The 23312-nt window shown below is 46.4% G+C and overlaps 1 protein-coding gene and 1 long non-coding RNA gene across 2 annotated transcripts in view; one reads left to right on the top strand and one right to left on the bottom strand.

Moving 5' to 3' along the window:
* LOC119454400 (neuron navigator 3-like) overlaps positions 1–23312 on the bottom strand; it is an 832501-nt gene that overhangs the window by 478716 nt on the left and 330473 nt on the right.
* On the top strand, positions 17299–22800 carry LOC125945989 (uncharacterized). Its single transcript, XR_007467296.1, has 3 exons — positions 17299–17520; positions 19464–19551; positions 22419–22800. It is a non-coding gene; the product is annotated as an uncharacterized LOC125945989 (long non-coding RNA).

The following is a 23312-nucleotide window of genomic DNA, read 5'->3' as shown; positions in this document are numbered from 1 at the left end:
GACCGGTTTATGCACGGTGTTTCCAGTGTTCTCCACTGTGGTCACTGTCTTTGTAGTGACTTGTTCCGACGATTTCGATGGCAGTGCTGGCCACGATGACTCCGAGAGGTTGAAGGTCCGCCCCCCTTCTTTTCGATGTGTTGTTTGTTTGGCATTCCTTGAACGCACTGTTTTTTGCTTAGTCGAGGCATTTCCAATCGCTGGGCCAGCACTACGGAGACGCGTACTTGCATCTCCTGCTGCCTTCTTTTTGGCTTTCTCTTTTAGTGCCTTTTGTACGTCCTTCAATGAGGGACATCCTTTATCCGTTGCCAAATGTTCGCCTTTACAGTTAGGGCACTGATATGTCTGACTTTCGCAAGCATCTACATGGTGATTCCCACCGCATTTGGCACAGACCACATCTTTGGTGCAAAAGCCCTGAACATGACCAATCTTAAGGCATTTATGGCATTGTAAGGGCCGTGGTACGAAGTGGGCGAACAGGATAGCGCACAAGTACAGCCTTTATGTGACTAGGCAGCTTTCCACCGGCAAAGGATATTTTCATACACTTTGACGAGCCCAACCTACGAACGCTAATTATTTTGCATGGTGGTGCGCAAACGATCATGCTCTTAAAAACGTCGTCTTTGAGATCCAAGTCAACATCAGAGACGACACCAGCTGCAATATCCGCACCCTGTGGTGTGTAGGGCCGCGTGCGGACACCACAAATTTCAGACAAACCAAGCAGAGTTTGCACCACCTTATCATTTCTTGTGTCAACGGCTATGACATTTTTCCAGGGGTTCACGCGAACCAATTGGATTAGTCCAGGAGCAAGTTTGAAGAAGAAATCATTGAGTTTCTGTCGGGAGATAGCATTCAGGCTTAACGTCGCGTCGACGGGCATGAAGGCTACTGTCGTAGTCACAATGCTGCCGTACATGATGGTTGCTTCGCTTGAGGACGATGCCGGAGACATCCGTCTCGAACGGCGGTGCTTGGCAGGTATGAAAACATCTGAATCTTCCGACCTTGAGTCAGAAAGCTCAGAATCAGCAGCGTCGGATCCTACTGAAGAACTGAGTCTCTTCCGAGCCACCGGCGGTCTGAGCTGGCCACCAGACGAGTCCATGGCCATCTCTTCCATGACAAGCTCTGCGGGAAGGATATCCCAGCAGAGTAGGAGTCCTCAGGGTTCAGCACAAACGTCGTTGCTGGTTACTGATGCACGAAAAGCACATAAATAGAGAAAAACTTCAGCACCAGAAGAAACCACCAACCGAGCACGAAAACTTCGTCGTCGTCGTCCCTACAACATTAAAGTTCACTGCTATTCACGCAAAAATTAAATTATAGGACGCTTAAGCTTCGCCTTTAAGAGTAGAACGCGATAGCGTTATTGGGACCCGTTCGCATCGCATCGTTCGCATACGGCAAGTAGGCGTCATTCACTGCAACACTGAACGTGGGAAAGCCAGCTTACAAAGACCAAGCTCACACCGATTCCCTTAAAGTCGGCTTCACTTTTAAACTGAAATGCATTGCTGGAAAGACGTTTTTCCAGGGGCAATGTGAGTGGTCTTATATTAAAATGTGAAGGCCCTAGCACCTTTTTAATTATTTTATTAATTGCTTGCTATTGACCCGACGCGCGCAGGTCCGGTAGAAATGCTGGAAAAGGGGTTTGTATTTGAGTTTCCTCGTAGCAGAATTAGGTTTTCTCGTACTTTCGAATTACAATCCGACGGCGAATCCGACGTCGAACGGTAAAGTCGTACTTTATCATTTTTTTTCTGACGGATTTCACTGTGAGAAATTAAATTTTTGTTCACCAAAACCTTGCAGCACGTGGAGGGCCTGCGCGGTCAATGTGGTTGGCTGATTTCTCCGCCACCCACGATCACACACCGGTTGCCGACGCCGGATTTTCTGCGACATGGGGCCCTAAACGCTATCGTGTTAAAACATCGATTCCTGTCCCTATAGAGACCAGGGAGCCCATTTATTCCAGCTCTCGAGAAAGCATGCGTGTACCCCACGCGTACAAGTCGATAGGACCGTGCAGCATGTCGAAATAGGGCAGAGTAAAGTTTACGGTGCCGAACCGATTCGCGAATCGGTCCAGTGTTGGGAACCTGTTCGCAAACCGTTTATTTTGGTTTCTCCGAACCAGAACTGAACCGCTACGAAATCGAGGCGCGCTGAGCGCTGAGCCCAAACCCGAACCAGCTTTTTTTTTTCGGTTGGACACAGAAAAACGTATTGTGAGTAGAAGTGACTTTGGGATGAGTACTGGTAGAAGCTTTAAAACAGTGTGTGATTTATGCGCCTAGAGGCAGAGTACGCACAAGCTGGAAAAAACAATGGAGATGCTTCAAGAGCGCTTCCTATATTTTCTTAGCATTTAACGCGATAACTTTAAGGACCCCGAGACTAGATAGTACTGGATTGGGGGAGTGGATACAACGAGCGCTCTGCGCTGAGGCATTTTTTATTGAAAATGTAGGTGGTGCCACCATCGCTTTCTCCCGAATCAGCGGCTCCTTTCGCCAGCCGGACGCTTGTCGCGTCGAAGACTCTACCGCAGCTGCATGGAGCTTTGACAGGCGGATATTCGGTGGCGGTAACACTGAGATTATTCCCCACCGATCTATTGTAAGTAAAATGGAGAAAGAGCGGCGGAAAGAACGCAAACGACGCAACAACGACGGTGCGTCGAGCAGACGACAGCTACTCAGCCCGCGAGCTCGCCTCAGCCAATGAGCGCTGCCGAAACAGCCGGATCCAACGTTTATTGGCCGGAGATTCAGAATAAGGCGACGGCAGCGCCGCCACATTTCCCGTGTTTTTTGCTTCACCCTCGGCGCTTGCCAAGGCGTCCGCTGGACCCACTCCCCCATTCTAGTACACTCTACCGGGTCGCAGGACATCCGGTGTCGGCGTCGGCGCTGGCGCAGGCGTCTCGGGAGCGGATAATATTCTATAGAGCACTAAAGTTCTTCTACCACTAAAGTTGCTCATACTTTGGCTTACATTCTTGACAAAGTTATTCTTCGGAATTTTGAAAGTGGCAGCCTACAAACAAATGTCATAAAACAAAGCACCGTTAGCGCATGCCTTTTATGTTAAATCTTCTCAGACTGAAATATTGAAAGAGCGAAACAATAACAGAAGATCGGCCCAAGCAAGAGGCCACGTTTCTACGTAAAAGCTCGCCTTCGTGCATAGCGTTCGCCGCCAGCGTTTCCCGGTAAACATTACGGTTACATAAGCTGTAGTTGCCGGGATGCCTGAGAAGCTGTCAGGGATCTTTGGATGATATCGCGTTAAACTCTTCGCGCTTAAGGTGGCGGTCCCACTCCGGCGGCACGAGCCCGCCGTTTTCAGTACTTTTGGAGAAACCGTGGCGGCTCTTCTACTTAAGATATTAAGTTGTCGTTTAAACCATAAAAAGCTTAATTCTTGTAGATTCCAACTATATATAATATTAAAAAATTGATTGGTGTGATTTAGAAATAAATGTTCAAGAACCAGCATGAGATTCATGGTTTTTGCGAACTGTGTCTCAGTTGTGACCATATTTAGAAGAAACTACCGCACTTACTGCATTGCGGCTTGATCTGTAGCTTTAGGACATATTTATCTAGTTCCTAGACATAGCAAATTAATTTTTAATTTTTACTTTTTGGATAACTTGCTTTTGAAAATTGCCAAATATCGCAATCTTCTGTTGTAAATAGCCCGGCAACTACATGCTCAAGGAAGCTACATTTTGGATAAAGTAGAGTTCAAAGAATTTACATTTAGGACGCAAAATTTCATTAATTTAACTTTATTAGTTTTCCTAATAATGCGGCCGAAAATAAGCAATATTTATAATTCTGGTTTTATTTTTGCCCATTTTTGCGGGAAGGTAATAAAGCTACGAAGCTGCGCTTTAAAACTAATAAAGGTACATGAATGAAATTTTGTGTCCTAAATGGAAATTCCTTGAACTCTCCTTTATCCAAAATGTAGCTTTCTTGAGCATGTAGTTGCCGGGCTGTTTACAACAGAAGATTGCGATATTTGGCAATTTTCAAAAGCAACTTATCCAAAAAGTAAAAATTAATAATTAATTTGCTACGTCTAGGAACTAGATAAATATGTCCTAAAGCTACAGAGCAAGCCGCAATGCAGTAAGTGCGGTAGTTTCTTCTAAATATGGTCACAACTGAGACACAGTTCGCAAAAACCGTGTATCTCATGCTTGTTCTTGAACATTTATTTCTAAATCACATTAATCAATTTCCTTATATCATATATTGTTGGAATCTACAAGAATTAAGCTTTATATGGTATATACCACAACTTTAAATTGTAAGTAAAAGAGCCGTCACGGTTACTCCAAAAGTACTGAAAACGGGGGGCTCGTGCCGCCGGAGTGGGACCACCGCCTTAAGCATCCGCCGAGTTTTAAATGAGAAGCATTTTTTGGCGAACATTTGCTACTTTGACAGTATCTATCTATCTATCTATCTATCTATCTATCTATCTATCTATCTATCTATCTATCTATCTATCTATCTATCTATCTATCTATCTATCTATCTATCTATCTATCTATCTATCTATCTATCTATCTATCTATCTATCTATCTATCTATCTATCTATCTATCTATCTATCTATCTATCTATCTATCTATCTATCATATATCTATCATATATCTATCATAGTATGCCACTTAAAAAGTGGCATACTATGACAAGAGTATATGGCGAACAAAAATATATATGTCACGCGTGTCATGTAGATCATGAAACAGCCGCCTACGTCTTGGTGCTCTCATGGTCGTTTTGTTAACTTGGTATGTACGAAAATTGGCATATAGTATGACAGCAGTGTAAGACGAACATAAGTGATAGGTCATGACAAATGTCATGACATGCGTGTCATGTAGGTCATGACAATGACCCAGCGAAAAGTAATAACACTCAAAAACCGCTGAAATGGGTTGGGACGTGGGTACTAAGTGATGGAAACACTAAAGGTATTTAATTTGCTGAGTCAAGAGCATGACTCAGAAAAAATGACGACTCAACAAAAAAGAATAACACTTAAAAACCACTCGAATGGGTTCAGACGTGGGCACTAAGTGAAGGAAATACTAAAGGATGATGCTAGAAATCATAGTCATTGGCATGACAGCATAAATGACAATGACTCAGCGAAAGAAGATTAACACTCAAAAGCCACTGAAATTGGTTTTGACGTGGGTACTAAGTGAAGAAAACACTAAAGGATGCTGGTAGAAGTCATAGACATGAGCATGACTCAGCAAAAATGACTGACTCAACGAAAAAATATTCATACTCAAAAACCACTCAAATGGGTTCGGACGTGGAGACTAAGTGAAGTAAACGCTAAAGGATTGTGGTAGAAGTCATAGTCAAGACTATGACTCACTAAATGAGAATGATTCAGTGAAAAAAGATTAACACTCAAAAACCAATGAAATGGGTTCGGATGTGGTAGTAAGTGAAGGACAAAGCTAAAGGTTGATGGTCGACGTCATATAGCCATGAGTATGACTAAGGCTTTCGCCTGAAGGTCTCTTAGGTGTAGCTAAAGGGACTCCCGAGGGCTCATGACATGCGTGTAATGTAGGTCATGAAAGAGCCGCCTACGTCTTGGTGCTCTCATGGTCGTTTCGTTAACTTGGTAGGCTCCCCGCAAACTGCTTCGCATAACACCGATTCCCACAGCGCGTGGGATCGGCTGGTTTTTTTTCCTTTTCCTGTTGTACTTATTGGCTAATACTTGGGGATATCTGGACCTTCCATTGGTGAGACGCCCTGTCTTTCACATTTAATGAAGTAGGCAACTTGTGCCCCTGCGTATGGTATACCCTCACCCGCCGTGGTTTCTCAGTGGCTATGGTGTTGGGCTGCTGAGCACGAGGTCGCGGAATCGAATCCCGGCCACGGCGGCCGCATTTCGATGGGGGCGAAACGCGAAAACACCCGTGTACTTAGATTTAGGTGCACGTTAAAAAACCCCAGGTGGTCCAAATTTCCGGAGTCCCCCACTACGGCGTGCCTCATAATCAGATCGTGGTTTTGGCACGTAAATCCCCATAATTTAATTTTTTTAATGGTATACCCTCAGAATTGTATCGCCCTGGTCAGAACGCCCCGTATTTTCTTTTTTAAATTGTACCCTCCACCGAAATACATATTGCATCTGACTGCATTTCAAGCGTGTATTGTTAGGAATCGTACAGACCTCCTTAACTCCTTATTTTGGTTCCATACTGCCACCCACGTTCAAATTACCTTCAGAAGCCCTTTCTTTGATGCTAATTTCTCGAATCAAGTGAGCCTCAGTGTGAGCCGATTCTTTGCCCTTTCTCCTCTTCTATACCTAACACATATAGCGTGCTTTCGTGCACTTTGCACCTTTCGAGATTAATAGAGTTTCCCTGCTCTTCCCCCAATCCTGTTCCACCCTCATTACAGCCGTCGTGGCTCTCCCTGCTACACTCAAGACCGTGCGTGTCGGGGTCATTAATCGGGCCAGCCGAGACGAGAGCAGCAACCAACGCAGCAACAACGACGCTCGCTCTCGAAACAGCGCTCGCCCGCCCGGCCACACGCCTGCCTGCCGCTGGTTCGGACAAGCTCCGGTGAACGCTTGATGACTTTCGGCCGTGTCGTCGGACCGCCAGAGCAGAGTCAGCGTACGATCGACGACGAGGACACAATGACCGCAATTTCCACCGCCTCCCCTCACCCCCTCCCCCACCTTCCCTCGTTCGAATGCTATTCTCCACGTGCCAGTTCTTACGCAAAAGGCAACATCACGCAAGACAGAATAACTCACGAAAAAAACTCGTAACGCAGTTTGCGCGTAGAATGGGAGAGGGGTGGCAATGTTTTCGTAGCCCTCCTGCCATTTCACCCACCCTCCTCGCCAGATACTCCACCTTGTCGTCCGGCGCCAGAGGTTGCAGAGAGAGTGCAGAGAGAGGGCAGAGAGAGGGCAGAGAGAGTGTAGAACGAGTGTAGACAGAGTGCATCTGTGCATCATCAGCGAGCTGCCGCAAAGGACCGATCGACCGTAGAAGAGCATGAAAAATACAAACATGAAGAAAACCATAAAGGGAAGAATTCACACGAAAAAAACCCCAAAAAACTACAGAATTGTTTCAACACCCTAATGCGGCCTGAAAGCAGATTGAGCGCATTCGATGCAGTGTGTATAAATAACTGTGGACATTATGCGACGGGATGATATGGACCATCGGGTACCTGTCGATAAGTCGGTAACAGGTGCCGTAAAGTAAGTACTTTTGTTCCTCCGATTAGATTTTTTTCTTTTCTTGCCTTCTTTCATCTGTCTGCGCACGATTCCACTCATTGATTTAGCGCGCATCGAACGAGGGCGAAACGTCAGGAGCAGGTGAGGTTCGTTGACCGAGGTAAGTATTCGCCGTTCGATATTGTTCGTTGTTCTTGCCTGGCCGCGCCTCCGGGGTTCCTGGCTCTTGTAGGAGGCAATTAATTACTGCGCGGCCAGAGATTAAAAGCCATCGCGGTCGGGTTTGAAGCATCCGAAAGAAAAACAAACATTTTGGTGATTACGGGGTCAGCCTTCCGACAGCGTCTACTCGTATTTTTTTTTTCACCACTGAGGTGCTGTGTCGAGGCTCTGTAGGGAAGACGATCCTGATATTTTCGCCAAGCTCTACACAAAATCCTATTAGATGCAATAAATAGTAACTTAATTATTTACAGCGAAAGCACCCCAGCGCTAATTTTGCACGATAGCTCAGTGGTTACCGATTCTGAACTCTTGAGTGTGTATACTCTAGTCGCAAAAACGTTGACCCGCCGTGGTTGCTTAGTGATTAAGGTGCTGGGCTGCTAAGCACGAGGTCGTGGGATCGAATCCCGGCCACGGAGGCCGCATTTCGATGGGCGCGAAATGCGAAAACACCAGTGTACTTAGATTAAGTTCCATGCTAAAGAACCCCAGGTGATCCAAATACTCCGGAGTCCCCCACTGGGGCGTGCCTCATAAATAAGATCGTAGTTTTGGCACGTAAAACCCGATAATTTTTTAAAGAGACGTTGGTTTGATCGCGGTGACGATGAAGCTCTTGGAAGAGCCGAAAAGTTAAATGCGTCAGTGTCACCGTACATGCGCGCTAAGCTTTAGTGGTGTAAAGGCGTCGCGCAATTTTTGGGTCACGATATGGAAGCCAATATGTGTTGTTCTGATTTGCAGCATAAGCAAGGAGCAAAGACACCGAACACGTCCCGGTCAGTGACATCATTTCGAACGCACTATATTTTCTAAGCAACGTGACACGCAAACACACGGGAAGGTCAAACTTTATTCAGCACTACAAAGTAATTGTTCTCGCCAAAGCAATAGCAGGTGTGGCGCACACAAACCTGTCCGTGCTTTTAGTTTTACCAAGAGCACTGCACGGGCCAATTTTTGCGGCCCGGGCCCGGCCCGGGCCCGTTTTTACATTGGGCGGCCCGCACGAGCCCGATCAAAACTTTTATTACGAGACCCGGGCCCGGCCCGGGCGCGGCCCGGGCCCGGAAATAATCTACGTTACCCGCCCGGCCCGCCACACCTTTACCTTAAGCCCGAGCCTGGCCCGAGCCCGGCTCGAAACCGGCCCGAACCCGGCCCGAGAGCGAAAAATACATGTTTTTCAGAGTTGAGAAGCCCGAGAATAACTCGCAGAAAGCCCGAGCCCGGCCCGGGCCCACGTGAAAAAATTAGCAGTGGCTTAGCTCGGCTATGCCAGGATATACGTAGCGTGAGCTAAATCGGCCGCATCGTTCAGAACCGGTACACCTGGCGGCATGGGCAGGTAACGATACCCATTGGTAACGCTAACGAGTGGAATCTTCTGCTTAATGAGAAAGTTCTTGCACGTTGTACAATCCCGCGCCACGGTTTCAGGCCACTGAGGGGGCGCCGCTAAACTCAACGTTTCACGCATGGCACTACTCAGCGGCGTCAAGTCTTTCATGTGCCATAGTCTTTCGCACACGTCGCACACATATCCAAACGGATTGTTTACGAAGTCCGTCTGGAAGGTCCGAGTCGCACTGGCGCTTTCGCTGAGTTTCACAGTATATTCAGTCGATCGGCGAGCCTTGACGTCATCGACGGCGTTTTGTTGTTGCTGCAGGGGTGGTCGGGCACGTCGCTCAGCCTCCTGGCGACGCCGCTTTGCTAGACGTTCGTCCCTTTGCTCCTGTGTCTCCGCAGCACGTTTAGCCTTCTTCTGTTCATTCCTCCTACGCTCAACCGCTAATTGCCAGGCAACTACTTCGGGATCCGATGAGTCAAGCTTCTCCATTCTTCTGCGCTGTTGAACAGCATTTGCGCTTTCCTTCTCCATGTCTATACCACACTGGCAAACGCCAGTCAGAAGCGCAGCGGCTCCAGTGCAGTGTCAGACGGCGACTGCACAGCGAGCGCGCGCCGGCGCCAGTGCGTCTACCACGGCTACGACGTCACTCCTCTGGAATGCGCAGACCGGCGGCGGAGTGCGCGAGAGGTGCCGGCTCCGGTGGCTCCGGTGCGCAAGCCGTGTGACATCACTGATCCTTGCGCATGTGCAGCACGGCTCTTGATGTGCCGCGCGAAACGGGCTTGGCTAGGCCAGTGTAGCTAACGCTACAAAAGCACACGCCGTGCCCGAGCCCGGCCCGAGCCCGTGAATAAACTGCTCTACCCGGCCCGGCCCGGCCCACAGGCCGGGCCGGGCGGGGGCTGTCGGGTAAGCCCGAGCCCGTGCAGTGCTATAGTTTTACCACTTTCGCTGACTGTTTATGACAAAATGAGAGTTTAAGGGTGCATAAACAAATATTTTGCCGATGCCATGACGGCAATCTGTCGGTGCACTGTGGTTGTGAGCCAGTGTTTAATGACTGCCTGTGCGGCGTACAACAATTAAGATAAAGAAAACATTCGACAAAACGTGGGATCAAGTTTTATCGGAGAAGCAGGTGATCTGCGCATGTATTAATAAGCAAAACGAAGTGACGTATCTAGGGCTGCACTCACGGTGATTTTGTCGTCTCTTGTTTCCACATGCTGTTTCTTCTTCTTTCTGGGGTTTTACGTGCCAAAACCAGTTCTGATTATGAGGCACGCCGTAGTGGAGGGCTCCAGATTAATTTTGACCATGGGGTTCTTTATCGTGCACTACAACGCAAGCACACGGGCGTTTTCGCATTTCGCCTCCATCGAAATGTGGCCGCCGCGGCCGGGATTCGATCCCGCGACTATGTGCACAGCAGCGCAATGCCTTAGCTGCCTGAGCCACCCTGGCGGGTTCACATGCTGTTTCTCTTGCTGAGCTCGTGTATGAATACGCCACATTTCGAAATGAAACTTCAAATCAAAAGTAGCCCACTCTGTATGTACGTGTCTGCATTTCTGTGACTGCATCACTTAAATGCATTGTTTCCAACGTCGGATGAATCTAGCCAAAAAGTATGTTCTCTCGCAACGCAAAACATCGTTCTTTGTGGAGTGATGCTGTCGCCTACTTCAGTATGCCCGAAAACGCGAGAACCAATTTTTTCGTGTACTTTTGGGCTGCTCGTCCTACGTTTAAGTAAACGTAGGCGACGTCGTCCGAGGCTGAATAAAACGCATCATTGTCTAAATAAAGTGTGTTGCAGAATGCGTTGTGCAGGCCACTCCAACGGAGCATGTTATGGGAACAAGGTTCGGCTACTTTTGCTCGTCGCTTACACAATATCTTTTTCTTCCCCAAAAAGTGAGTCGGAACAGTACGGCAAGCGCTGAAACTTAATGAGAGAGCATTATATGCCCCATTACTCAAAAATTCGTCGGTGAGACCGAAATAAGGTATACCGAAAATGGCCGACGCCGCAAAAAGCAAAACACGCGAAAAAACAAATGCTCGGATTGACGTCACATTGGTCACGAAGGTTCCTGTAAACAAAGTAAATTAGTGGCTCTGAAAACAAAATGTGGTAAATTTCGGTCTGGGTGAGAGTGGAACCAAGGGCCTCGGGGTGGCAAGAGCAGCACGCTGACCCGGCGTCACGGAGGCGCCACGGTTCTGGCTGACCAAAGGTGTCCCTAGTACGTGCGTGAGTGCACACGTCACGTCGCAGCCACCTGAGTGACTAAACGCGTGGCCTATTTAACCGAAGGGACTACACTGCTTTCGCATTCCCACACGTAAGCGGCCTTAAGTGTCCCTGCCGAATGCTCTTTTATTTCTCCCTCAGAGCAACCAAGGAAGAGAAATCATTATAGCTGAGATTTCAGGTGGGCACCAGACAGCAAATAGTCGATGGCATCAGGCTGCTTCAACCACGAAAGCTGAGTGATGTATCGCCTAAACTGAGAATTTTTTTTTACAAATTATCGTGGAAGCTTCCCGTCATGTTCGTGGGGAGCATCGGGCGAGAACATAACCGACGTGCTTATGGACTGCCATCGATATGCCCATCAAAGGCGACCCCTACAGTGTCCCGCCCTCCACATTCCAGGCGCTTGCCATCCATAGTCACTAGGAACAGCAGTTGGACCGTGGCCAATTAGGGCCCTTAAAAGGACAGCTTTCAGTACAGTGAAATATTAATTTTATTAGTACGGACATGCGTTCGGAATAGGGACAAATTATATGCACAGCGACTCAGTCCTTGCTACCTCGCTTTAATGTGTGCGTGTCTCCAGGTGCCTAAAGCCATTATTGTTATAATTATTATTGCATTGGATTTTGTTTATCGCAGTAAGCAATTTTATATTTTTCTTGTAAGTGAAATGGGCTAGCCTGAAGCGTGCACTGTTTCTGACATTACTAATCATGGCGAACTTCCATCCAGTAGCCTGTCGCTAGGCTAACCTCTTGATATATCGTAAACATTATCTCTGTCTCTTTTATCCGATGTGAAGTGACAATCCTGCCCAATGAGAGCCATTTCAAAGATTTTCCACACTGTGTCAGCGTTCTCGCGTAGCAATGTAACTAGGTACAGCGGCGGTCTTGGAACAGTTGGATTTGGCAGAAAGCCAGTATATAGCAGTGTGGAACACACGAATTCTTTTCCTTGGAAAATATCCACGTATCACGCTGTCCTATACAAGAAGCTTGACAACGTTAGACAAATAGCATGTCTCAGAGACCGGCCACATAACGCGCGCTCAATGATATAATTCGACGGCGCGAGCAAACAAGAAAAAAAAAAGAAAGAAAAAAAGAAATGCCAAAGTTGACTTAGTAGATAAGGCGTGTGTCAGAGCAGAAAGGTTGCATTCTGTTTGCCCTCATAATCACAGTCATCACAACGCGGCCCTGCGGACGACCTTCAAATATCCTTTCACTACAGGGGTCACAAACCCCAGGTCTTCTTCCGCACCTTATAAAAAAAAAACTTCGCAGACACCTTCTCGGTCTTATTGCTTCGCGCGAAGATGGGAAACCAATCCTTTCTGCTTTCGGTCTCGATTCCTTTCCCCGCCTTTCTTTTTTTTCCCGGGTGACAGATCTCGGCGAAAGGCTTAGGGAAAGCTGCAACAGCTTGCCCCGTGTTGTGAAAAGGCAGCAGAAAAAAAATAGGAGGGGATCCTCAATAAGTCGTTCCTTATTGATTCAGCGCTGTGGGGCCAAAATATATATACAGAAAAGGACACCACGGGAGGCAGGCCTGAGTGATTCTTTCTCCTCCCTCTTGTCTTTTTTTCTCTCTCCCTCTCTTCTCTCTGTGATCGCGAATGACGCTAACTCTGGGCGATAGCCTGGCGTGAATTATTTCCTCCTTTTGTCAGTCCCCTAGCTACCGCAGCAGCCATGATCATCATCATCAATACCGTCCTTCCTGTCGCTAGCGATGCGAATTACCAAAACACCCTCTCTCTCTCTTTCTTTCCTTCTGTTCGTGTTTATAGCTCGGGCTGCCCCAAACTCATTTACACGATGACGGCTGCTTGCCCGGTACCGCTCGAACTTATCGCTTAAACGTGGCAACAGCCGGCTCATTCAAGGACCACGAGCCTGATGCTCAATCAGCTTCGGGCTTACCTTACAAATGAAGGAAATAAAACAGAATAACTAGTTCGCTAAATACGCACACAGAGAGCTGTTTGGGCCACGCATTTGAAGTCCTTTGTGCGAGTTCGAGGGTATTCGCCCGGCTAACGCGGTCGTTGAGAAAGAGTGCCGGCCTCTCTAGAGCCTAATGAGCGATAACGAGGAGCAGTTATTCGGCAGCGTTATAGCGTGCTTTCGTTGAGCGCAGGGGTGTTTACGCCGAAGCAGAGAGCCATGCGCTCGCTCTAAACACAGTTTTTATACAAGCTAGGTTCCTGTATTTTTTTAACAAAAAATTTACAGACAGATAGCGGGACCCGACAGGCTCCAGAATCGAGTGCTCGAAAAATACGGTTTCTCGAAGCCAACCTGTGCTGGCAAAAAAAAAAAAAAAAAAGAAGAAGCAGAGGAAGCTTCGTTCGGCTTGCTACACCTATGCGGGTAGATCGGATTAGATGAATGGAGAGAGAGAAAGGAGGTAGAGAAAGAGTGGAAAGGCTATAACTAGGTTCTTTCTCTGTGAACTCCCATTCTTGGACACTGTCATTATGGATGCTTGCTCAGCCGTGGAGGAATTTTTTAGTTTTTTCACGGTGACGTTGTTGATAGGTTTCTTCGTACGTTATTTTTCATTCGTTTCTTACCGAAAATTTCGGTTGATTCTAGTAATTCCTTACCTAGTTTTCTAATACCTTCCGAACCTTAGCCAATCCCTGGCAGTCGGTAATTGCCATCAGTCAAGGAAAACGAAACGAAACTTTAACTGCGAGGGGGCACGTGACATGTGTAATCGACAGTCGACACATTGCCTGTCAACGGTGTTCCAAGAAGGGATGTCAATTGAAGCTAAATCATTTTAACGAATGGACTTGTTTTGTCCAGCACTATTCATCACTTGAAGTCTTCACGCATCTTCCTGTAACCCTCTGTCTTGAATGGAGATCGAATGTTCTTGCCGAAAGCTGGGCGAGGTGGTTACGAGAACGGACGGTACATGTAACCGGGTTACACGGACGGGACGACATGAAACACAGTGTGCAGCACAGTGGCCGTTCGATCTATCTTGCGTTCCTTATCCACTCGCTTCACCTTCATCGGAATGGCTGAAAGTGCTGTGCGCGACATCTGAGGTTCCGTCGAGACCTTCGGCCACCTGCTGCGTGGTTGCCCCGAGTTGCGATGAACCGAGGCAATCGCTCTTCCGGCGCGTTAGCACAACTAGCTGAACCACCCAGTTTATGCTTACAGACAAGATCCGAGAACGCACAGCTATCCGGTCCTCGGGGCACAAGGCTCCGAAGGTGGCGTTGTGCTTTGGAAATGCAACGTGACTCTGTGGTCATCCTCGATGATGATGATGATAAGTGGTTCTTGAGGGAAAGGGAAAGGTTGGTCCTCGGTCTCGTTTGCGCTGAGCGTGCATGCGTCCCTTATTCCCCTTGCCTCGTGAAGTGTGGCTGACCCGCGGACGCTGCGTCTCGCGCCTGCGTGTAGTGAGAAGAACACTGTCCCAAGAGTTTAAGCGCAACGCTAAAGCTTAGATGGTTGGATGTATTGATGCTATGGGCGTCGCCTTTGAAACGGAATGGTGAATTGCGCCACCAAGCTCTTGTGATTATTTTGCCTAATGTCCTATGTATATTTTTTTTTGAGAAAAGATATAAAAAATTCCCAGCATCAAACGTTTTGAAATATAACCAGGAACTCTGTTTTGTACGCCTCCGTTGGTTGTCGTCTCCCTACTTTTCTGCGAGCGAACCTCTAATCGCTTCTTGCTAATCTCTATTGCGGACATGTTAACTTGCTATCGCTCTCAAAGCTCCACCTTCCGGCAAAATTACGAACTTTTCTTTCCCGCGTTCACTGAACGCAGTTACGCGACAGTTGAAGAGGGAAACTGGCACCAAAGTTCAAATAAATAAATAAATAAATAAATAAATAAATAAATAAATAAATAAATAAATAAATAAATAAATAAATAAAATCGCTTTGACACTGCTATAAAATTTTACAAACTAAGCCTGTGATATAAATAGGCAATTGGTGCCGCAGCTAAACGTCGCCTCCCTTCCCTCCCCCTCCCCCCCCCCCCCTCCGCCACGGCCTCTCGCGCATCGGAAGAAGGCGCGTTTGCTCTACATATATGGTGATTGTAAAGGAGGAAAGAGACGCCTACTTCTGCAGCCCTTAAGGGAGCACGGCGCAGAACGGGCGTTTGTTCTCCGCCGTGCCTTCACTCCCCGTGAAAGCGCGCGCCCCTCGCGCCCTTTCACTCGCACATACAGCGTTCGGCGCGCGGCGTCTCGGCCTGATACGTGCCGCCTATGCCTGCCGGTTTTGCTTCGCCCAGCCATGGCGTCTCCACTCTATCCCTTCTTTCGCTCCCACTTACCCCTCCCCGTTGGCGCTGAGCCGTGCTCCCTCAAGGGCTGCAGAAGATAGCGCCAACCTTTCCCTTTCCCTCAAGAACCACTTACCACCGGCGACGATTTCATCTCCATTGACGTCATACGGAACCTCACGGCGACGGCGACGCCGACGGCAGAAATCTGCTTTTGAGTGTCCATATAATTGCTATCGCAATAAAATATGAAGATATCATGCACTGCGGGAATTAGTGTACGCGAAGCTTGCGTAAGCCAGCACGGCGCATTGCGACAAAGAGACGCACTGCAGGTTTCAGTGACGAACGCCTCCCTCAGCCGCCAAGCTGTCCTTCATGTATCTGCGTCTTCGATGTATCAGTCGTGAGATTAGCATACATCTGCGAAATCATTTTATTGCGATAGCAATTACATGGACACTCCAAGCGGATGTCTGCCGTCGTCGTCGCTGTCGCCGTGAGGTTCCGTATGAAGTTCAACGGCGATGAAATCGTCGCCGCGCGCCTTATGCTGTATGTGCAAGTGAAAGCGCGGGAGGGACGCACGCTTCCACGGGGAGCGAACGCACGGCGGAGAGCAAACGCGACTTCTTCCGTCGCGCGAAAGGCCGTGAGGGGACGGCAGGGCGGGAGGAGAGGCGACGCTTAGCTGCGGCACAAAATGCCTATTTACATAAAAACGTTGCGAGGCGAGAAGGTGGTAAAGACTTCCCACACTGCTCGACGAGTGTCCCGTTCTGATCTCGTCGAAAACCTCCGAGCCGCCTCCAGAGGCACCGGCAACAGTCACCAACACTGCGCGCGTTCGCTGCGAACGCGGGCAAAACGCCGACGGCGTCGACAACAATTCTGCGCGTTGCTCGTGCTGCTACATGTCCAAGTTTATACAGCTAAGAGAACTACTATCCTCACTCCGTATAGCTCTCTACTAATTTGCTATCGCAATTGATGCTTCGCCTTTCGGGTGAAACTGCGACATTTTTTTTACACCGAATATGGCTGTGGCGACAATTGTTCGCCTATATCGACATCACGAAAACTCTTCGGAAGGCTCAAAGCGAGCGTGTCTTTAGAAAGGAAATAACGTTGGGTGCGACAACATGTTTTGTTGTTTTTGGTAATTATTATTGAAGATGAGGTTAAAAAGCGTGCGCGAGTGATAAACTTTTTTGTAATTCCTAATTTACGCAACAGGCTTAGTAATGTCTTTTAGGTAAATACTTCCGCAAAAGCTGGAGAATTTCCTTGAGCAACTGTGGTAGCTCAAGAAGACAGCATAACTGGAATGTACTGGCACATCCTCGCAATTTTTAAACGATGTCATGGATACGCATCGTTTGTATGTACTAATGCTTCTTTTCTGTGTGCGCCGAAACAGCATGCAATGTACAGTCACGTTTAACTTGAGCTGCAACCGGGGCTCCGTGGTAAAAAGGGCCAAAAGACAGAATGGCGGTGCTGACTTTTCGTTGAAGCCATTTACTCACCGTGAAACACCTCGCGAACACTAGTGCCACAGCGTGCAGAAAGTGTTCAGGTACCGGCGATGGTTGCTCAGTATTTACGGCGTTCTGCTACCGAGAAAGAGGTCACGTTTTCGGCTCACATGCACACCAGCTGCATTCCGCGGGGAGCGGAATCCGAAAGCTACAGAAATACTGAGAGTTATCTATTAATGCGTAAGCGTTGTTTGGTTGGGCTGTGGCATAGAGTTTCATATTACTATAACTAGAGGGCAATGTGGCGCTGCGATCGTTCAACTATCATGGGAATGATGGGAAGTACAGGCTACGGATTGGTATTCTGTTGACAGGCGAACTAGTCTACAGGTATTTTTTTGTCAGTTTTGGTTTCGCTAGTTTTGCTCCAAGCGCAGTTGCTACAATCCGCAGTGGGGCAGTGCGGCGCAAAACTCTCGAGCTCTCTGTATTTGTTCGGTCGCTCGAAGTAGCGATAGGGTTCTTTATTCTATGGCGATAGCGTGCTGAGCTAGCGACTGGAACGATGCTTGTGTCGCGGCGTGTTGACGAAGCCCTGACGAGAAAGCGACGGCATCGTAAAAGGTGAGAGAACGTGTTTTGACTGTTTTGACCCTGGGGCCGTTTTCTGAAACGTTCGCCTAGGCGAAATTTCGCCTAGGCGAAATCAGCATGCGCGCTGATTGGCTGGTTGAGCAAATTGAATGACGTCGGGCTCAACCACCCAATCAGCTCATCCAATTTTGATAAAACAGCCAATCGGCGCACGCCTGAAAGCGAAAAAAGAAATTTCGCCTAGGCGAACGTTTCAGAAAACGGCCCCTGCTTTGTTAAGTGTGTTAGGTTGACGCCGTAGCGTTAGCCGCTTTATCAAACTTCAGAAGATCGAAAAGAAGGTAACATACAAGCACAGTACTCGCGGCATCGAATCCCGGCCACGGCGGCCGCACTTCGATGGGGGCGAAATGCGAAAACACCCGTGTACTTAGATTCAGGTGCACGTTAAAGAACCCCAGGTGGTCCAAACTTCCGGAGTTCCCCACTAGGGCGTGCCGCATAATCATGTCGTGGTTTTGGCACGTAAAACCCCATAATTATTTTTAAAGCACAGTACTACGCACATCTTCTCTGCTTAAAACCTTTAAAGCACGTAGAAAACGTGGCATATCCCCACAAATAAGTTTCAGTGGCGGATTTCATTAAAATTCCTGGGATGACTGATCGGGCCGGCGTATGCGATCATTGTAACGCGTCGCGATACTGCATCTAGTGATGGCTTTCGTGTGGGATGTCTGATCGGTTGTGGTTCCGTTGTAGTGTGTCAAGTACGCTCGCTTTTACACGAGCCCAACACGAGCACAACCAGCTACGTTCGTTAGATTATGGGGGTATGCAGCATACGTTTCCGGCGCACAACATTCATAATTATATGAAAGCTTGCAGCTTTCATTTATATTTCAGCTTGCGATTGCTCTTACTTTCCTGTCTAGTTTACTAACCCAGTGCCACTTGACTGACGGGAGAATGTTGCATGTGATAACTGAAAAAGAAAATGGTGCGTTTCAAATACTGTAGCTCAGATGAAGAAAGAAAAACACTATAGTAATGAGGTTGACCAATTCCTTGCTCATAAAATTGGTGCATTGCAAAACCTGGAAGTGTGTGGTGGTGTCGTGCTGTCATTGCTCCTTGCAATCTAACTTGGTTAATGTCCGCATGAAATTGACTCCTTATACTTTTCAGTTTAGAGATTAGTATTAACATAAATGCAGTGTGTATATGTGTCGCTGTAGTCATTCATTTTTGTAATGTTGCCAGTGTTTACATAAGCTTGACAGTTGAAGGAATCGTAGCAAAAGGAAAATAGGACCATCAAGCACAGTTTTTTGGTTTGCTTGCAAAACACAGTAAGACAGAATTAGGAAGGGAACACTGAATAATCTAGTGACGAATGCACTGTAACCGCAGAATGTTATTGTGCAAAACACATTTATACGCTTAATGCAGGTGGGGCTTCTCACTACTGCATTGGTTTAAATAAAAGTACAGAAAACACAAGGACATGTGATATAAGAACAATCTTGAAATGCGGCACAACAGAGAGGAAGACGAACACAGGCGCTGCAAATGCAGCGCTGCGTTGCGCTGCATTTCAAGATGGTTCTTATGTCAAAATACCAACTAGCCCAACAGTCAACTCTTTTAAAACATGTGGTATAGTAGCACCACAAGAGCATAATACCTGATAGCACTACTGCCAACATTCGCCAGTGCAACTATTACAGCATTCCTCTTTGATGACGTACAAAACAGGCAGTTATTACAATTCTTATTGGCATACAAGTAGCTGTATATACCTCTCTGTTATTTAAGAAACCTAATGGGATGATCAGTTGTGGTTATCTTTTCTCCTTCTTGCGTTTCATTAAGTACATTTGGCATGACCACATTTTTTGTTCTGCGGCCTTGTACAAGTACATTCCTATGTATGGCACATCTGGTTTGCAGCATCGTTTTCTGCATTTTAGGAAAAGCCTGTCTAATGGGGACGAAGTAGTTGAGATGTTTGCATTTGGCACATCAACGTGGCACAGAAGTGAGGCCTGTTTTGCCAAGGTATGTGGATACTAGCTGAATGTGACACATTACTAGGCTATCTCTGTAGACAACTGTACACTGGCACATGTACTAATACTGGTGTCATTGTCTTCATTTTGATTTGGTTAGTGCTTGCCTTGTAATTTTATTATATTCTGAGGAAAGGGCACTTGCACAAAGCATGCATGCTAGCGACTTTAGCAGCCCATAGAAGAAGTTCCATTGCAAGATAGATGCTGACGATGCTAAAGTAAGAAGATAATAGTAGCTGACTTTAATAAAAAAAATCTTGACAGCAGTAACCTGATTGTTATACAACTTGCCTGCATTTACAGCAAAAAAGGTGAAAGTTTTATGTGTGAATGCTGCCTAGGTATTGTTTGGCTAGATGCCCGTAAGTGCTTGGCATGAAATTTGGCTTAGCCTGCTGAAATGTATATGCTAGCTCTAGTGCAGTATGCGCTTAGTGACATGAGAAAGTTTTTTTGTCCGTTGAACGCCCATGTTTCTGTATGTCTGATAATATTGTATCTGTTTTCCTATACTCTCATCCATCACCTGTAAATGAGCACACCTCATCCGTAACAATATACATCTACATTTGAAATTGTACTACAAGCGGTATTTTTAGAGCTAAACATTGTGCGACTTTATTTTAAATGACAATACAAATTTGGCCACCTTTTCAAGCAAACTGAAGATTTGTTGGTGTCCTTTCAAATTAGTCATTGAAGTCTATATGGCTACGGAGGGAAGGGTGCCGGAAGGAGGTCCACCAAATGGTTGCCTCACTATTTCAAACAGCAATTCTATGGCTCGAGAGGCATACAATTGTCTACGTCTAATGTTTATTCCGGGAATCTCCTATACACAATTTTTCAGTTTTTCACCAGCCCTATCGGGAGCACCTTATTTGAGGAGGGTGGCAATGTGGGCTTGTTGGTCTGTCATCATGGAATAATGACAGACCAACACCGCTATTATGATGGGATAAACGTGAGAATGTAATATTGATAATAGAAACTGAACAAATCCTCTCGGCTGCTGACCAATGTATCGGCAAACCGTCACTTTCATTGTCGGCGAGAGAGGTAGATTATTTGCATATGCCATAAAAGCTGACCGCAATTGCAGTGTATGATTCAGGTTCTTAGTGTTTTCTCGATGCAACAGCCTTAGATTTCGGAACGAAATAAATTTTGTTGTTGAAAGTTAGCGCTTGTCTTCGTCTTCGTTTCTTCTCGTGTCCGTGTTTTCATGCGCTTCCTCATTTGAGGCCCGGCAACTATGTCATAGTGTGCACTTCATAGAAGACCAAGATGCGAGCAACACAGCATTGAGCTACCAAAATCTTGTGCACAACGTGTTGGTTTATTACAACGCTGCCCATCCTTCCGGTGAACACATCGAGTGAGCTTCAAGTGTTGCTGCGGATGCCTTCACAAGAAATCGAGGGTAGAAGACAAAAGACAATTTTAAAAAGCATATAACAATAGTGTAGCATAGTATAACAATATAAAATATTGTGTTACTAAAGTTCATCCGTGTGTGAAGGGTTTCAGTGGACGTACTAAAACAGCAAGGCCAGCTTGTTCTATTTAGTGTATTTTTCGAGGAAAATATTGGTAAAGTAAGATGTATTAGTTTCTGTAATTACTTAATGTTTTGGTAGGACAGTAATTGGTCGCTGTAGGCAATTGCAATTTTGATTTAATTATAATTTTGTTTCTCTGTGATGTGTAGAAGTCTGATTGCAGCACATATAAAATCGGCCATACAATCGGCTATGTTGGTGTTTGCAGTTGCATACTATATAGCCCGACGTCATTCAATTTTGCTCAACCAGCCAATCAGTGCGCGCCTGAGGGCGAAAGGCGAACTACCGCCGAAGTGGAACGTTTCAGAATACGGCCCCAGGTTGTATATATTAACCAGAGGCCTTTTCTTAACCGCCCTTGAATTTGAATTCCCCAACTATAAATAGTTCTTAGCTAAATTTAGTTTTCACCTAGGATTATGTTATAAAATTAAGTTTTTTGAAAATCAGATGCCATTTGACCCAATAATCATGATACGAAACTTCAACTCATACTGTGCACAAGAATTATTCATATCTGCCTTTTATACGAATGTTTTAAAACATCCTAAGCGCAGTGTCCACCAACAGTGACATCACAGGAATGACAGGATCTCTGCCCTTTAAAGTTAGCCCAGCCTTCTCGTCCTGTGGGGCAGCATGTATGCAGTGAGGCTGAATTATACTGTTCTTTGCCATCACTTCTCTTGCAACCTAAAGCATCCCCTCACTTTCTTCAGAACATGAATATGGTTCATGTGATATGGCTAGGATGGGGTAATTTGGCAATGTGGCCTCAGTGTATGCTTCATCTGGTGATTGGCACAAGCATCACTAGCTTGACATCCCACAAGGTCACACATGCTGTTCCTGTGAAGTTACCAGTGGTATGAAGACACATGTAATTTGGCATGTGTTTGCAAGTGTTCAAGTCAAAGGAACCTATAATTTTTGCTTGTGTGCCTGAGGGGTTGAAGCTTTATACCTTGGTTATTAGATTGGAATAGACATACAAAGAAAGAAAAGGGGACAAAAATTGTGTCAGTACTCTTCAGTATTCTTGATCCCATCAGACAGTTTCTTCCCTGATAAGTTCATTCGCATGAACATAGTGAGTTCGAGACAAAAACATAATGTGAAATCATCGTTACTGTGAACTGGGGGGGGGGGGGGGTTTGCCATGTTTTGCTAGAATTTGCTAGAACATTTATATTGTGCAACATATATTCATAAATTTTGCTCTTTAATGTCAGTTTTGCTCTTCGCAGCTGCTAACAATCTTTGTGAATTTCTTTCCATGTTTCTTTAGGACCTGAGGGAGACTGACGTTTTGGGATCTGCTACACCTTTCTCTTCCCTGGTATGCAGTGAAAATAAATTGAAAGTTGAAATGAAATAAACAAACATACTTCTACCCTTGTGTTGTCACTGCTTGGTTGAAACAAAGTCGGCACTGCCCCTTCACGCAGTCGGCGTCGTTGTAGACCACCCCAAAAGTTAGATTGCTTGAAGTGGGCAGAGCACAGAGCATAACGTCTGGTTGGAGCAAAGCCTCTCAGACCCATGGCTTGAAGCCATTTTTGCAGGAGGATGGGATTGTCAATTGGAAACCTGTTTATTCAACACAAAAAGTGCAGAAAGTGGTCAGTCATCATCATCATCACCAGTCTATTTATATGTACAGTACAGGACGAGGGCCTCTCCTAGAGATTTCCAATTACCCCAGTCTTGCACTAGCCGATTCCAACTTGCACACACAAAATTTCCAATTTCATCACCTTGCCAAAATTTCTGCCGACCTCGACTGCGCTTCCCTTCACTTGGCACCCCATTCGGTAACTGTAATAGTTCAACAGTTATATGCCCTATGCATAACATGGCCTGCCCCAGTTCCTTTTTTTCTCTCTCTTAATATGAAACGGAATATCGGCTTTCCCCATTTTCTCTCTGATCCACACTGCTCTCTTCCTGACTCTTACCATTGCACCTAACAACTTTCGTTCAGTCGTTTTTTGTGTGGTCAGTACGTAGATGCAACTTTCTGCTTTGCTACAGCACTTTGGCTTCTTGTACATGCTGCTAGCCTTAAAGCTGTTAAGTGTAGCTGCAGACATATGCTGGGTGTTTAATTAAGCTGCCAGTAATTTTTTTTTGCTCATGATGCAGAGTGGAATGGAAAGACTGCTGACTGCTTGCATAAAGC

This window comes from Dermacentor silvarum, chromosome 5 (genome assembly GCF_013339745.2).
Source record: "Dermacentor silvarum isolate Dsil-2018 chromosome 5, BIME_Dsil_1.4, whole genome shotgun sequence".
Taxonomy (NCBI): Eukaryota; Metazoa; Arthropoda; class Arachnida; order Ixodida; family Ixodidae; genus Dermacentor; species Dermacentor silvarum.
This window is presented reverse-complemented; position numbering and strand designations above follow the sequence as displayed.